The sequence below is a fragment of the Nelumbo nucifera genome, chromosome 1, assembly GCF_055504915.1.
Source record: "Nelumbo nucifera cultivar China Antique chromosome 1, China Antique-T2T, whole genome shotgun sequence".
In the NCBI taxonomy this organism is placed as follows: Eukaryota; Viridiplantae; Streptophyta; class Magnoliopsida; order Proteales; family Nelumbonaceae; genus Nelumbo; species Nelumbo nucifera.
The window spans coordinates 49720078-49733665 of NC_142649.1; the positions used below are offsets into that span (position 1 = coordinate 49720078).

Here is a 13588-nt window from a genome sequence, read left to right on the forward strand (position 1 = left end):
ATCAAAAAAGAAAAAAAAAACAAAAACAAAAACCCCATCAATCCAAACACAATTGAGGTGGTTAAACAAGAAGAGTAATTGCTCAATCAAACGGGATAACCAAAAGAGAAAAGGGTGGGGTTGGGCATAAGGATAGGGATTTTAGAACAATTAATTCGGAATTGAAATCGATTCAAATGGAATCCTTGATTGAGGCCCACACTTCCCAAAAATACCAGACCACAGCATAATTGGATCACTATAAAAATGTTAAGCATAGTACACAAGAATGTCCACGAAATCTACCACATTGTCTTGGGTACATGTATTTACATTCATAACTTGTGGGTTTCAGCCCTTACAACTCCCACTTGTGTTGGGACCCGGACCCACCACCATCAGATGAGTCCAATCCAAGCAAGGGCTCACATGAAAAAATCAGAAAAAATTTATAATACCTAAGAATCCGATGTATATATTTTAGAACAAACAATTGGAATCATGTTTCTATCTGATTATTGTCTTTATCCTCCTTTGCCGTATTGATTTGATGGTAGTTCTTATTCCTTTGAAGGACACTTGGCAAGTTAAAGCAGGGGTGCAACTTGGGACGGGTCGGGTTGGGAATTTATTAATTTTTTAATGGGCCCATTTTTTAAATTCGACAATCCAACTTGCACCCTTACGTTAAATGTCCTATACTCAAGCCTTTTTCCCAATAAATGAGATAATATGACATGATCACTCCCATTTAGTAAATCCCATTACCCTATGCCTACTATTTGCTATCAGCTTTGGGCTGTGTAAAACAAAATTGAGAAAAAAAAAAGTGTTGTGAGCGTTTGGTAGGAATTATGGATTTTTTAATCCTAACCTTACTGTCAAGTGGAGAGGTGGTTATCTAAGCCTTTGTTTGATTTGAAAAAAAAAAGGTAGGGAAAAGTAGCAAATTTATATAATTTTTTTTTCTCTCTTCCAATTTTCTTTCCTTTTATTTATTAATCATTTCCAAAATGAAGATAAAATATTACAGGAGTGGATGTACCCGGCCTTGCCCTAGATTCATACAATACAAAATTCTCCATCACAAACTCAACCCATCCTATTAAATACGTAGACACAAAACACAAAGCCTATAAAGGGTTCTATGCTTTCAGGATTTAAAAGCATAATTCCTGAAGCCTGAAGTTAATCCAAACCGAACCTAAATAGCAATTAGCAAATTCTTTTGTTATTTTGAGCCAATGAATGATAAACATGGTAGATTACAATAAGAGCATTTTCATCTGATCATCATTTTTTACCTTTCTAGCCCAAAAGCTTGCCACTTGTACCATATTCAGAATATCAGAATGTATTACTACTAAGAGGCTCAAACAATAGATACCTTTTGTAATATGTTTCAATTTGATCGTAACTACTTGCAAGGATTCAATGAGATTGCTCTCCTTTGTACACCACGTTTATTTCTCATTGGATTTGATGATAAGCGGTGCGGTGCTTCTTGCTAGTGGATAGTTTGGATGTCGAACTGAGTAGGTCATCTGATCGAGTTATAAGAGAAAGAGATCAAACTGAGTAGTCAGCGAAAAGTTTTGAAAGAGTTAGAGAGCTATAGATGCTAAATCACACATACCTTCTGAGATTGGAGGTGAGACCTTTATATAGGTAAGCTATTGTGAGTCTCATGAAATACGATTGGGATCTCTGATCTATCTAGTTTGGAGGTGGTTTCACGCCTGGAGACGGACTCCGTGCAAACAGGTAATGTCCATCCAATTCTATCCGAAACGGGTGGAGTGATAACCTGTTCTTCTAACATGGCGTTGTGATCCTGGAGAATTTGTTAGGCAGGTCACTAATTGAGGCCAAGGTAATTCAGTGGAAGCAGGTCGTCTCTTACACCGACTTGAAGTCCGGCCTAACTATTTGCAGTTCAACCTACCGGGGTGATGTCGAGGTTGTTGATACAGTTGTGAAGTATCCAAAGTGGTCTGTTTACATGATGTCAAAGTATCACCCAGCTGTTCTACAATATCACGCGTCATGATATCATTGGAGGGCCAAATTACCCCTCACTAGTTTGACTACTCTTTACATATATTCAGATTGCAGAGCATGTCTAAATGTCTAATTAATTACCTTGTATAAAAGCAATTAGTTGCATTATGATTTTTGAAGGACACTTTTGCCCATGCAAATTAGTAGTATTATGATTGATTTCTTCTCAATATTTTTTACCCTTTTTAAGTGAATAATTTAACTGATTCCATCAAAGTGTAAAAAATATGCCATTTTTCCATCTATGGTCTCTTCAAACTCTATTTTATGGTGGGAGGCTATAATTTAGTTTGATAAACTTTCAAAAAGAAAAATTATGAGGCCCTCCACGTGCAAGCACGTGGGGGGATGGGGAGCTAAATTGACGGAGAGACCATAAACACTTTCAAAATAAATAACATTTTGATGGTTTGAGAAAAGTAATTAAGTAGCAAAGAAGTGAAAGAATGAAAGGGAGAGGAGTTTGGAAATAGACATTGGTGGTTGGATGTGAAAGAGGGGCCAGAGCCTGGGGGCAACACATGTGCCCGGAGCTAACTTTTGAGGATGTCTCATTCAAGATAGAGCCCTTGGGATTGTGATGGAATTGACCTGAGTTCTATAATTTGATTTTGTTTTTCATTCATCTTATGTCTTCATTATGTAGATGATCCATATAATCCATGCATTGGCAATAAAATATTCCAATCGGGTGGTCTTGGGATAAGATCTATAGATTAATTAGTAAATGTATTTGTCTTTTTTTCCTGAACTTTTCAAATGGTCCTTCCTATTTTTCGTTTTCTACTTTCTGAAGTTTTCTAATGCTTTTCCAATTTGTAGTTTTATTAAATATTATTTTATCACTTATTTCATTAAATCAAATCACTAAAATTTATCTACCTCACTTAAACAAATTTGGTCTCAAATAATTTCCTTTATTTAATAATAATAATAGTCTTACAATAAAATTATTGGAATATTTATTATTATTAGTGTAATGATAATTATTACACTAAAACCCGTTATTTGAAATTACTGTAATTGCAGTAATGAAAACACTACAATTCCATTAATAATTATGGAGAAGTACGGATTTGTCTAATGTAGATTTCTGATTTCCACTGTAGAGTTATAAACATTTAAAAGGTCAACCACCCCACATTCTATGCACCAATGCCCGCCCGTGAATTGACGTCAAATCCGAGCTGGCACCTACCTTGACAGTACTTTGAGGAGACTATAAATTCTGACCCTGGGCAGATCGGTCATTCTCCCTAATAATTATTAGTGTAATAATTACATATTTTTTCAAAATAATTTTATTATATTATTAATTAATATCGGAATTTTATTATAGTAATTAAGTTACAATAATTATTGTAAGTACAATTTCTTCACATTAATTTTATTATACAAATAATTATTATTGGAATTTTAGTGTAAAGTATTATTTTACAAACAAAAATTTAACAATAATTATTATTGGAATTTTATTGCTAAAAATGATTACAGTAATAATTATTATTGGAATTTTTATTAAACCAAAAATTACATCTACAGAAATTTATTAATCAATTTACACAAATAATTTCCATTATTTAGTAATTTATAGAGAATTAATAATTTTCAGAATTTTCAACCATTTATTTTTGTAAAAAAACTATAATTTTATGAATTTAATAAATAAATAAATAAATATTATTACAATAATAATTAATGTTAGTGTAGTAATAATTATTAAATTACATTAAAATTCCATTAATTATTTGTGAGCACCCAATTGATTTGGAGCTCACTTCATGGTTGAAAGGTAAAGGAGTCACCGCCCATCTAAGAGGTAAACATGGGAGTGATGGGCTTCCCATGTTCAAGAAAACATGATTCATATGCCCAATTCGAAGTTTTTCTAGATACTTTTAGGGAGAGAGGAAAGGTGTTAGGCACCCCTCTCCCATAAGCAACATATAGTACGAATTCCTTATATCAAACCCCAATCTATGTATGCTGAAAATTTTAATACTAGATGAGTGATGAAGCTTTTGAATAGTTTAGCCCACAAAGACTCGAAGAATTCTATAGAAGTAAAGAGAAAATGAGATCTCCTCTTCCGCCTTTTTTATTCATGGAAACTCCTACAAGACAATGAGTTAGAAGATGATGACAAGTAGTCTTGTAATTAACATCAATCTAACTGAATTGAGGGAAGGGAAAATTATCATAAGAATAAAAATAGAAAAATATTCTAACCAAATAAGAGGATAGAAAAGTCATCCTAACATGATTCTAATACCCAAATAAATGGTTCAAGCATACATGTTATACTTAACCTAAGCAAAACCGAGTTAGAAAGCCAAGAAATTAAGAAGATTTCAACATTAAGTTGATTTAAATTGGGTTAAAAAAACACTAGTAAAGACATATAATGTTCATTCAAATCCTCCAACAAGTTATTCTAACATATTTCCTACACTTAACCCCAATAAAACCAAATCCTAAATCATATAATATCACCAAACACCATGAGAATCACATGCTAAGGTTAGGAAACAAGCTAGAACATTAACAAGATTTAAGAAAGAGAATATAATAGCAGTAAAAAAAATTAAAATGAGGTGGGTAATTAATTCACCTCTTTGTGGCCTTTGATCAAGTATGGAATGCAATGAACTAAATTGTTGACAATCCAAATGATGGAATAAACACAATAGGGGATCCATCTTGATTTTTTTTTTTTTTTTTTTGCATTTTGATCGAAAATGGTGTTCTCTCTTGGTATAGGATCGACTGGGGGCTGATCTTTTCCTTTCTCCTTCCTTCTCTTCTTTTTGGCTGAATAGGAAAGAGGCTAGTATGGTCCTCTTCTCATCCCTTCTTTCTTCTTCCTTCTCCTTCTTCACATGGCTGAAACTATCTAGGTTTCTTTAAGTTTTTTTCTTTTTTTCTCTTTCTTTTCTTTTGGACTGAATGAGGATAGTGGGGGATGGGGGTTCGATTGCCTAGGTTTTTTTGGGTTGTTTGGGTTGGAGAAAGGTGGAGGAAGGAGAGATTGAGGGAGAGTTTGATTCAGAGTGAAAGGAGAAGGGGATGATGGAGGTTTGGCCTTTGGTTGGGAGACAAGAGAGAAGGAAGATAGAAATCTAGGGTTTCGATTGAGAGAAGGGAGAAGAGAGATTCAGTTGGTTATGGGTTCTAGGGTTCTCTCATTGCTGAAAAATGACGGTGAACCTCTTCTTAGCAAACCATACCTTTCTTCTTTCTTCTTGTTCTTTCTTCTTCCTTCTTCTTCACATGACCGAATATAAGATTTTATTTTTTTCTTTTTGGGTTGAAATAAAGTGGAGGTGTGAGTGGTATGGTAAGGATACATATGGGGGTCTCCTTGAAGGACGAAGGAAGGCTAAGGGCAAAGGGTAGGCTAAAGGCTCTGAGTTATAGAATGATAGAATGATAGAATGATGCTCCCATTATGAGTTAGACCTCTATTTATTGGGAGAGATCCCGAGGTCTCAAAGGAAGGAGCTAAAAATGTTTTATTCCCATTAGGAAAGGTGATCTTTGATTCGGTGTCATTTGTTAGGAAGCACCACTAGGGTTTCGCCACGTGTCTTATGAGATATCCCAAGGACGAGGTTTCCTTTCGTCTGAGGATTCTCATAATACATGTATGTTACTTCCTTTTGTGAATCTCCTAGACTAACATGGCATGGATGACGTCGATACTAATCTCACTTGTATTTTATAATCCTACTGGGCGTTTTGTCATGCGTGTTGTTGGTGAAGCACGTGTTTCTTTGCTCGTCTCTGACCTGCGATGAACTCGAGCTCATCGTAGGTTTGCGATGGCTTTGAGATTGTCTTTGGTATTACGGCTTTGGGTCTATTGCAGGCCTATGGTGGCCTTGAGCTCATCGCAAGATTGTGTAGGCTCAGAACTCATTGCGGGTTTGTGTCGAGTCCTGAACTCATCACGGGTATCTTTGTGGCATTGGTTTAGTACCTTCTGTGCTAATAAAGTTGTGGTGATCATCATGTACCTACAATTAGCCTCCCTGCTTATTGGTAAGTGAGAGCTTACCGATAAGCATTTGTGTTGTCGGGGCTCACTTCGGAGGTCTGTGCTAGAGTGAGGGGTACAGAGAATTGTGAGTACTACGACATCTTATTTTTTGTTATTCCACAGGGTTTACAGTAAATGGGTCCCCTAGCTTGGGTTGTGCGCTCGCTATGTTGGGCATAATAGTTGTTCCTATTCTTGGTTAGGATGCATGGCGGGGTATAATGAATGAAAGAATTATTTAATTTGGGTAGGTTATTATCCCCCTGCTTATTGGTAAGCGTGAGCTTAGTGATAATCATTTCTCTGTTTTGATATATCTTGGTGTTATTTGGGAGACAAGCGAGGGCGGCTATTTTGAGTTCATCTTCTACTTTCTTTGAAATTTGGCATTGATTATTTGTTCATTTGGATTGGTTGTGTTGGTATACTTTGCCCCCTGTCTTTTGACAGGGTGCTTTCTATCGAGAGGCAATTCGACATTGGATCGTTTGGAGAAGTACTCAAAAGAAGTCTGAGTGCCCATTCGTCAATTTCATTAGAGTCGTTACACTACAAATATGCTTTTGGAGCGTGAGGCTGCGAAGATGGCTAGTGGTGGCAAGGGTTTTTGGTCCCCTATGCCAGTATCTAGTGGCAAGGGGTTGAGTTTGATGCTGTAGAAGGGAAGGAATTGATGTGCCTATATGGTCGCGTAGAGCGGTTTGTATCTTTTCATTGCCATAAGCCGAGAACAGATAATTCCAAGTCACCGGTCAACTATTTTTCTTGGGCACGTTACATATTGGAGAACCCTATGTTCTGCCGGTTGCTTTGTGATATCAGGCTTCTTCGATTCATGGATTGTCTCATGAATCTTCCGCGCAAGGAGGGGGTCAGCTACATGAAGCCTCTTCTATTGCATTGGTGTTACTGTACTTATACCTTTGTTGGTGCCTTCAACGAGTTTGACATCACTGTAGAGGACATCACTGCTTTACTAGCTCTTCCTTTGGGAGTAGTTTCTACTCAACATTTGCAATATGTGGAGTCGATCCCAAGCAAGCTTTCTGATCTTTAAGCGGAGTTGATAGAGGAGATCCATGTTTTCAAATCTCAGATCGATGATTCTATTGCCCGTGGGAAATGGCCGCTAGAAGCATGGGTTGCATATTGGTTCAAAAGAAATTGCTCAGACGACGTCATGGCTTGAAAGGGAGAGGACTAGTGTTATCTTGCAGCCTTCATTTTGTATGTTGCATCTCGGTTTTTGTTTCCCGGTAATCCAGACTATGGCCTTCGGACAGTGCTAGTTCCCCTTTCCATTCTTGCAACCGATGGACATTAGTTGCCGCTAGCCTCAATGTTCTTGGGTTACCTCTTTGACCAGATGGATGACACTGTTCATCAAATAATGGATCCAAGTTGCAAGCAGTGTTGCTCGTATGTCTTTTCTTCATTTTTGTTTATGTTTATTTGTGAGCAATTTCAGCTTAGTGTTACTCCTCGCCGGTTATCTCATTTGACTGTCACCATCACAACTCTAGAGGGGGATCAAACCGAAGATGTGAATCTAGGAGTTTTCCATGGGAAACAGTGGATTGGTGCCAAGAGGTTGAAGTAGTTTGGAGTTGCCGAAGTTGAGTTGAAGCTGTCATCTCTTGAGGGCTTTGTTCTGAGGTCGTATGTTCAGCCCATTTGTCACTCCATGCCGTTCTGTGTTGGTGCTAATGTCCCTGAGGACGGCGACAAACAGTATGCCATCGATGCCAACCATCCTCTCGCTCGCATTGCACATCTCATTCTCTGGCACGGGGTTCTTGCATATCTTGATCGTGCTAGAGAGTCACAAGTCGCAACCTACCATCCTAACCGACTTCTTTGTCAGTTCGGTTATGACAACATGGGGTCGCAATTTTGTAGTCAGCAGGTGAGGATGTCTTCTAGACTCATCAGAACGACATGGCGTTTCCTGGTGTCTCGCGCTTCCCTTTAGCTGGTTTCAAGAGGGTTGAAGTCTGTAAGTCTGTATGTTTCAGTTATCTTCTCTCTTTTAGGCGGAATGCATTTATGGTTGCTGATCCCTGCCCTCATCATGTGATGGCCCCGCCATCCGGTCATGCGGCGGAGTAGGAGGAGGAAGCTCTTTCACAATCTGGTGCTCCTCTGATGGTTCAAGGTGATGCTGAGGAGTAGGGGGTGTTGGGCGTTGACCATAAGGGTAAGCACCTTGTTGTTGAAGAAGAAGGTGAGAGTAGCCGTCCTACTCCCCAAAAGAGGCACAGGATGACAAGGGTACTTCGGTCTTTCTAGCCAGTAGTACCGAGGCCAGTTGGCGAATCAGTGACTGTGCCTGACATCCCAGTTACCCAGGAAAAGGAGCGGCCAACTGGTAATGCTTCACCAGAGCATTCTGAGGGTGATGTTTAGGATCTCCCGGTTCCTTCTTTTGAAGTTAGGGAGAGAGCAGATACGAAGTCAGTGTAATCAACAGTCCCAGTTCCTCCTGCTACTGTGGTCATGGTTCTAGTCACTGGTGGACGGGTGAAGAAGATGGCTCTTCGCCCTCGAAGGAAGGAGCCAAAGAGTTCTAAATTGGTAAGTTTGTATGGTGTTTTATTCACTTTATGTTTAGATTTAGTGTTTCTTCTATTATTTTGTACTGGCTGTGCTATTGCAGTCATTTGTGCTGAAGCGGGTAGAAGCTGTGGAGGCTCACCTTGAAGTTGGGATCCCACAAGTTCCTTCTGAGGGTGTTGCGGATAAGGAGGTATGCTTAATTCAATTGTTGATTTGATCCTTTAGTATGTGTTGTTCATTTGTTCTAATCATACATTGTTTGTTTTGTTGTAGGGAGTTTGTAATGTAAATCTGGCTGATGTCTCAGTGGCGACTGTGATTAGGCACTTAATAGAAGACTTGAAGTCTTTGCAGCCCCTTGTCGAGGGGTAGAAGTCACCTAAGTGATGTCCCGTTAACTTGGAGGATCGAGTGTCAGGACATGTGTTGATGAAGAAGGTGTTGCTAGCGATTCTTTGGCCGGTGAATGTGATGAAGAGCAAAAGTATCTGAAGTGGCGGCAAAGCAGCCCCCCAGTGCTCTGGTGGGAGAGACCAAGGGCGATCAGGAGCAACAACCGGATGTTATTATGTCAGAGCAGCGCCCTAGAAGTCTAGTAAGTGAAAGTGGGCATGAACAGAGTCTCCCCAGAAGTCTAGAGCAGCCTTATGGGGAAGAGCATGAGCGGAGGACTACTGTCATATTGCCTGAGCAACTTCACAGAGATATGGTAACTGAATCTCAATGCAAGCAAGAGGCTGCACCTGTTAATCATGAGGCATCTGAAACCTGGGTAGAGGTCTCAACTATGAGACTGCAGTCCTCCAAGGCTTCGACGGAGCAACCTATATGCTTAGAAACTGAGTCCGAACCTAATCCGGTGGATGTTGAAATGAGCTCCAAGGCTTAGCAGCTATGAGACTGCAGTCCTCCAAGGCTTCACCATCTGAGGAGCTTGCATTGGTGCGTCAAGAATTAAAGGACTATTACAAGAAATATGAGCTCGTGCCTATTGGTTACTACATCTCTGATCCAGTCACCGTTCAGGGAATCCGTATGCATGAGAAGTATGTTGTTTCACGCATTGTGGCGAAAACCATGGCACTGATTATTCAGAAGGGGTGGCTGCTCACTGGTGACATCCCACCAGTGGTTTTGGAAGCATTTCTGAACACGATAGCGGCAGTGATGAACTGCATTATGGATCAGTCAATAGATGAGCTCTCATGGTCTCTTTTTGCTTGCTAGATGAGGACGTGTGCATCATTCGCTTCATTGGGCTTTAATATGGATTGGATAGAAGAGAGGGCGGTTCTGTTGGCGCATGTTTTCTAGAAGGCTGGCTATAAGGAGTCCAACCCTCTAACCACACAAGATTCTAATGAACTCCACCAGTGCCAAAAGGTTGTCTAGGCGAACCTCTTAAAGGCTAAGGAGAAATTGAATGCTTTGCTCGACGAGGCTGCCCGCCAATCGAAAATAATATGTCAATTTGTGGAGGAGGATAAGGATATTTTAGAGATCCGATCGCAGTGGGAAAGTTTAGAGGAAAGCACTCGTATGAGGGATGATTGGTATAAGGAATAGAGTTTTGTACTTGTATTTTGTAAAGACATGTATTACTTAACAAAAAGATGATGTCCATATTTTGTGTGTGTTGCCTTCTGTCTCTTTTGCCTTTGATTCATGAAAATTGCTGCCTTACTGGCTTATATACGACGATGTTTTGCCCTTGTGCAGAATATTGGGTTGAACGCAGTGCTAGTAGGCCCATTGGGCTGAAAGTAGTGCTGGTAGGCCCATTAGGCTGAATGTACTATTAGTGGGTTGTAGCTTGGGCTCCCATTGGTTGGTTGTTAGTCTCTATGTGCCCCCTTATCAAATAATGAAAACAGGAACACTTGCTTGGTGTTGATAGTGAGAAAATTGTGCAAGTCTGGAAGGTGCCCTTTTTGCGATTAACAGAGTGTGCACTAATAGTGCGATGCAAAGTAATTTCACTCTTTTGGGTAGGCGTTTGTACCCAGAGTATAAGTGCCTGTTTAAATATGACAATTGATTGCGCACAAATGGCGGATTGTTGTTTTGTTGCCACCTATCACTTGTTTCTTTGATGTGGCGATTTGTGTAAATTGCTCATCACAGTTATAGATGTGCCTGTTGTAGTCAGGCTATTGTCATCACGCTTCAGGAATGCCAAATTTATGTATATAGTATGAATCCCGATGTAACTATGTTGTGTGCCATCACATACGAAGTCCTTTTGGACTATTGTAACTTGACTTAGTTATGTCATCGCAACTCGGAGTATTAAGTGCTTGCGGTATTCCATCACCCTTGTAGTTGCCAAGGGTTTTCTTTGTCAAGGTGTACCAATGTATCTGGGTTTGTCAAAATTTTCCTAGTTTCGCTAGGATATGCCATCTCTAAGTGCTGAGATGCTTGTTACCATGACTTTTCTATTGCCGGTGTCATCGTCCTTGGGCTTTCCAAGGTCATCCTAGGTTTGCCAGGTCATGTTATCATATTTGGGAAGACCAAATGTTGGATTTTATCATCGCGCCTGGTGTTGCTAGGGCTTTTCTAGGTTTGCCAGAGTAGGTCACCGTGCTTTAGAAAGCTAGATGCTTCGGATTTGTCATCATGCCTATTGTTGCCAGGGCCTTCTTGGATTTGCCTAGGTAAGTTATCGCGCTTTGGAAAGCTAAGCGCTAGGATTTTTCTTCGCACTTGGTGTTGCTAGGTCCTTCCTAGGGTTGCCAGGGTAAGTCAGTGTGCTTTAGAAAACTAAGTGTTGGGGTCTGTCATTACTCCTGGTGTTACCAGGGGATGTGTTCTCGAATTTAGGGTTGCCAAGGCCTTCCTGGAGTTGCTAGGTAATGTTTCATCACGCCTGGGGTTGTTAGGTCCCTCCTGGGGTTTCCAGGGAATGTGTCATCACGCCTGGGGTTTCTAGGGCCTTCTTGGGTGGCCAGGAAATGTGTCATCACGCCTGGGGTTACTAGGGCCTTCTTGGGTGGACCAGGGAATATGTCATCGCACATGGAGTTGCTAGGGCCTTCTTTGGTGGACCTGAGAGTGTGTCATTGCGCCTAGGGTTGCTAGGGCCTTCTTGGGCGGACTAGGGAATGTCTCATCGCACCTGGGGTTGCCAAGGCCTTCCTGGGCGTATCAAGGAATATGTCATCGTACCTGGGGTTGCCAGGGCCTTAATATGTCATTGCGCCTGGGGTTGCCAAGGCCTTCCTAGGTGAACCAGGGAATATGTCATCGCGCTTAGGGTTGTCAGGGCCTTCCTAGGCGGACCAGCGAATGTGTAATTGCAGCTGGAATTGTTAGGGCCTTCCTGGGCAGACTAGGGAATATGTCATCGCACCTGGGGTTGCTAGGGCCTTCTTGGACGGACCAGGGAATAGTTAGTAACATAGATAATGAAGACAATTGTAAAAGAGAACATTAAACAAATTATTCAAGATTGATGATATGTACAAAAGAAACATAACATGCTATATACGAGAATTCACATTTTAATTTGACAAATTTTACTTCATTACTCATTATACATCTTCAACCAATGACCATTCACTATTTCATCTTGTTCATTTGTGGCTACATCTTTTAGTACATTATATCCTGTTGGGTGAGCTTCTTGGGTGATGTAAGGTCCAACCCAGTTAGGTGCAAACTTGTCAGCTGATTTACCTTGTCCGACATGGAGTGTTGTTTTTAATAACTTGTCACCCTCTTTGAATTTTCGGGGCTTTACTAGTTTATTCCTCTATGCATTCTAGTTTATTGCTAAGCAATTGGTCTATCTATTCTTTCTGGAAGTGTTTTCTCATTACGTAGGTTACTCTAGTGGACATTGTCTGTATCTCTACTAGTATAACTGTTTCGTGGTCATATACCAAAGAATAAGGGGTTTCTTGTGTACTATTTCTGATAGTTGTGCGATTGGCCCAAAGTGTCTCAGACAACTTATTCGCCCAATCCTTTTGTTTTTTGGCTACCATCTTGCTTAGCATCTCCAACATGCTCTTATTGGTTGCCTCTGCTTGTCCGTTCCCTTGTGGATAATAGGTTGTGGATGTCCCTAGTCTTGCCCTGTATTGTCCCAATAGGTTCCAGACTTCCTAGTTTTTAATTGGTAACCCGTTATCTGTCAGAATCCTCATCGAAACCCCAAATCGATGGACTATGTGCTGCCTTAGAAAGTTTGCAATGTTCTCTACACAGATTCTCCTTAGTGGTATGGCCTCCGCCCATTTTTTGAAATAGTTTGTGGCTACTATAATGAAAAAATATCCCCTGGAAGGTGGGTGTATTTTTCCTATAAAATTTAACCCTCAAGTGTGGAAAGGCCACGGTGTGATGATAGGGTGGAGGTCATTGGTTGGTCGATGTATCCGTTCACCATCACACCGTGGAGGATATGGTTATGTAAGGACATTTGTCCTTGGTGTGGGGCTGGTTCAGAGCTATGGGCTGCATCCAATGCTTCTTCTATTTCCTTGCCAATTAAGCATCATAGAGGTTTCCTTATGTAAGACTTTCTGTACGACACTCTATCATGTAGATAGAACCTTTTGGCTTTTTCTAGGAGTTTCCTCCAACATAACTGGGTCGGATGGTGTGGTGTTGTTTTCAATATAGTCTATGTACATGTTTATCTATTCTGCATCACCTACTATGAGGCACTCATTCTTGTCTGCCTCTGGTATGCATTTTTCACAATCATTCTAAGCTTTGACCACATCAGTTTTCATCTCTGGCCTATAATACCTTGACCTCCATAATCTCCTACCGAATGTTGTAGTCACATCTCCACAGTAAGTTCTATGAGTTTCGTTCAAGATGAATTTTGCCATTTCGGGCACTAGGCATCTTGCTTGACTCCATCTGCCATTCTGTTGTATAATACACCATTCACCAGTTGGATCCTTAGTAAGATTTTGCCATTTTGCATCGCCACTG

At 40.3% G+C, this 13588-nt stretch overlaps 1 long non-coding RNA gene across 1 annotated transcript; it reads right to left on the reverse strand.

Moving 5' to 3' along the window:
• Positions 1-930: 930 nt before the first annotated feature.
• On the reverse strand, positions 931-5438 carry LOC148803237 (uncharacterized). Its single transcript, XR_016077147.1, has 3 exons — positions 4652-5438; positions 1616-1973; positions 931-1523 (listed from the first exon to the last, which is right to left on the reverse strand). It is a non-coding gene; the product is annotated as an uncharacterized LOC148803237 (long non-coding RNA).
• Between the last annotated feature and the right edge of the window lie 8150 nt (positions 5439-13588).